The sequence below is a fragment of the Acipenser ruthenus genome, chromosome 4 (genome assembly GCF_902713425.1).
Source record: "Acipenser ruthenus chromosome 4, fAciRut3.2 maternal haplotype, whole genome shotgun sequence".
Taxonomy (NCBI): Eukaryota; Metazoa; Chordata; class Actinopteri; order Acipenseriformes; family Acipenseridae; genus Acipenser; species Acipenser ruthenus.
Window position 1 is genome coordinate 78,050,172 of NC_081192.1, and position 4,519 is coordinate 78,054,690.

The window sequence follows — 4,519 nt, forward strand, 5'->3', positions numbered from 1 at the left end:
AAGCAGTGTTAGTACAGTTATGAATCTCTTTCTAGTATTGCCCATGCCTTCATATATAACATCAATATTTATTTATTTTGTCTTAGTCTACAGACGTTTTTGACACATGCTATAAATGAATCTGGTTGCATCATCTTCCAAAAGAATCCCTGGTAGTCTTGAACACTCCTACAGCATGACTTGTAAATCTAGTGTATGAAGTGAAGTTCGAGACTTTCACATTATATTTTCAACCTCAACAATGTGGCAATATCACTGTGTATGGAAGGGCAAAAGTGCTTTGTCTGGGCAAAAAAATTACATTTTCGGCATAAATGTGAGACTCTAAAATATTTTACAGACAGCACCATCTTAAATCCAAATGCATCTTCTTCTTAGTACAAAACTATACAATAGTCATGTACTTTAAGTCCTGCAGCTTCCCATCCATTAAGACAACTCAAAGACAGGGTATAATATTGAACAGGGTGCCAGTTTTAACTCCTTTAACACAAATGGTGCAAATCCCACACTGGTGAAAAGGGCATTGATAAATTGTTGATTTAGTTGTAAATCTGTTTTGAAAGGTAAAACAAAGTATCTTTATTTGCTATATAATACTGTTGTGTGGGCAATTTAGTACAGTAAACTTTTGCTAGTCTGAACCCTGGTAGTCCAAACTGACCGCTAATGAAATACATGCGGATAGCAGCTACATAAAACCTTAATATCATACTCTGATAAATGTGTTTGGATTAGCGAGAGTCTACAGTTTCCATTTACTGAACAATGGAATACACTTTTCTGTAATACAACATTTTTTAAAATAGGTAAAACGTAATTATTACACTAACTACATGAAAAGGTATGTGAAAAGCACCCTTACAGGCAATACACAATACCCTCACACAAGCACAGGGGGCCCAATTGCCAGAGGACTGTGTGCATCATTACCCCTATTTTAGTCGTCCATATCAAGAACTTAAACAATCTGAATGGAGTGACTGTTAATCTTTTAATTCCAACTGGCTTGTTAACTGTCTTTGACTGCAGACAGGCATATTTCTGCATTTCATTGGCTCTGGATACTTGAAGGCACTCTACACTAAGTTTATTCAGCTCTGAGTCACCAGTTTAAAAAAGACACTGCTGTTTGTAGCATGGCAGTCACCCAAGACCCCAGACAGCTGCAGTGAAGGGTTGGTTGTGGGTTTCTCTCACTGCTCTGCTACAAACTGCATGAAGACTCAATGTTCAAACATTATTAAATAAGTAAATGTTTTCTCTGGCACAGATGCAAGGAGGAATCTCTTTTCAAAAACGAATTTGCCTTTTGGATAACAAGAGCTCTTGAAAAATAAATAAATAAATAAATAATATAACATACATATATATATGTATTTTTTTCGAAAATAGTAACATTTTGAAAATCATTGACATTGTTGCGGAACAAACGTTTCTGAGCAAATTTATTCACTATTCACTCCTTACAAAAATGTGTCATTTAATATACTGGACCCCCCTGTTATGATATGCGATACATATTAGATATTGTTATATTATAATATTAGATATTATAATATTGTTTAAAGATGGCACTCAGATAAAAATTTAAAAAAGGATGCAAAGAAGACATCTATAAGTGTCAGTTATGGGTGAAAAGTGTGAGCTCCTGCAATGTTCTGCATTAGTCATTACCATTCCTTTTTGGTATAATACACAAAACCCAGCATAGTTTTCTGTATTATAACAGGGCTCCTGTTTTTCGGTTTTTATAACTTTCATTTTTCAGTGCTTATTTTTAGCTATTTCAAGAGACCCCAAGATGTTTGTTTATTTATTTATTTATTTATTTTTTGGGGGGGCTTTCGCTTTTTATATACTGTATGAAATTATTGTTTTCGGTTACTTTCCAGAATGCTTGGGTGTTTTTTTTTTTGGTCACAATATGTATAGTAACTTGACAGTAGGTTGTACCTTCTTTCCTTTGCTGTCTTCCTTATGGTCACGGGGCACATTCTTCTGGGGGGTGTGTCTAGGCATTTTTTTTTACATTTCGCCTCAATTTGCAATTTTGTTTTCACTCCTCCCTAACTAACTAACTCGCTTTTTCCACATGCTGACGTCAGTGGACATCCAGATTCATATACAGTATACCAGTTTACTTATTCCTGTTTAGTTCCGTTTTCGGTGTCAGAAACGGGAAAGAACCGCTTCAGATCATTGCTGTGATTATGTTCAGCTTCTGCGCGTTACAACTCGGATGTAAGTTTCCACTGTAAATGAAGATACGAGAAAACAGTGGCTCAACGACATCCGCAGAGACCAATTCACAGTAACAAAACACACAAAGGTGTGTGTAGCAGACGTATTAAAAAATGATCTGATAGAAGCAACTTCTGGAGGGCGGTGGTGGGTACAAAAGGGTCCAGTAGGCTACCTGTTTTATTTCAGTGGAATGACTATCGTCTAATATTAAAATAGGGAAAATATTAAATATTCTTACACATAGAAAGCAAAGGTTTTTGCTGGTGTATATCTCTGCCATTATTGCTAACAATAGTTTGTACATATTTATAAAGAAATGTACATACTCTTTCCTTCTGACTAACCCCAGTTTATTAGGCGTTCCCCCTCTAGTGGTTATTTCCAGTTTTGCTACTCTATTACATTCCCTCCCCATTCATTTTTTTTTTTTTTTTTTTACAATTATATATATATATATATATATATATATATATATATATATATATATATATATATATATATACACAAAATACAGTATTTGAGTTCCCATTCAGTTTTTATTTATGTCATTACTTCCCTGTGAGATCAGGGCGCATTCTTGCCCTCTAACTTTTCAGTGGATGCTATGTTACAAAATATTTAAGATATGCTGGCCTCTGTCTCTCTCAAGTAGAGCATCTCACCTCCATGTCTCTTCATATCTGGTCTACATATCGACGTACAACATGTTCATTTCCTAATATCACTGTAAAGGACACTGGACCAATACTTCCTTGGATGACAGCAGGAATCTATTTTGGTCCAAAGTTTCCAGTATAAACTTCATCTCCTGGTGAGAAACATCTTAGTTTTGCATGTTTGTCATGGTTTTCTTTTTGCTTCATTTGTTTGTGTTGTACTTTCTCCTTTATGTTTGGGTGCATGAGATCTAAGGCTGACCTCAATTTTCTTCCCATTAGCATCCCTGCTGGTGACAATCCTGTTGTACACTGCGGTGTTATGCGGTAGCTGAACAAGAACCTTGACACTTTAGTTTCAATGGTGTCTTCTGACATCTTCTTTAAATGTCTGAACTGCTCATTCAGCTAAAGAGTTTGACGATGGATGGTATGGCGCGGTAGTCACATGAGCAATACAATTTTGCTTCATGAAATTTTTTAATTCACTGCTTGTGAAACAACTTCCATTATCACAGACTAACATTTGTGGTAATCCTTGGATACTGAAACGTTGTCTTAGCTTCTCTATGGTAGCGAATGATGTTGATGTATTCATGGGGCACACATCCATCCACTTTGAATGTGCATCAACATTCACTAGGAACATTTTTCCTACAAATGGTCCAGCATAGTCACTATACACAGAGTGACCCAAATATCCCACTTCTTTTGGTAGGAAATTACACTTATTTTTAAATACAGTCTTTTTTAGCCTCCTCAGCACTTCTTCCAGACTCCACAGGTGCTCCTCTAGGATGACCCCTGTTACCAGGATATCATCCAGGTACACAGCTAGAGGTGGTATGTCTTGTAACAAACCTTCCGTGGTTCTCTGGAATATAGCGGGTGCAGATGAAACTCCGAAAGGCAGGCAATTATATGTAAACAAGCCTTTATGTGTGCTTACAGTCACATACTTCTTAGACTCATCCTCCAACACTATTTGTTGATATGCATAACTCATATCTAATTTAGTGAACTGCTGTTCACCTGACAAAGCTGCAAACAAGTCCTCTATTCTTGAAATGGGGTACTGTTCCAAAGATGACACTCAGCTGATTGTCAGCTTATAGTCTCCACAAATTCTAATAGATCCATCTGGTTTCAGAACTGGGACTATGGGCACGGCCCAATCAGCGAAATTGACTGGTTTAATTATTTTTGCTTCAAATGTGACGCTCACTGGGAGTCCCCAGCGAAGACCGGCCTACTTAGCACAGCCTGTGCTGTATGACTCACCCTGTGCACCATGCGGCTGCGCTTCTACAAGGTGAGCCACTCAGGAACCCCCCTAATATTCCACATTTTACAGAGGAAAGATTTATAAAGTAATTGAGAGAAACCCAGACGTGAGAACTGGTAGAGAATAGCTATTTACTACAGTATAAAGCTCACCATCTATTCACAAGTTGATTATCAAGTATCTGAAATCTGACATCATTGCAAGAAATTCACCTTAAAAGGAGACTAAGGTGAGATACTGAAACAAAACTGGATTCAACAAATGTATTATACCTCATACAGTACTAACAGTACATAAGAACATAAGAAAGTTTACAAACGAGAGGAGGCCA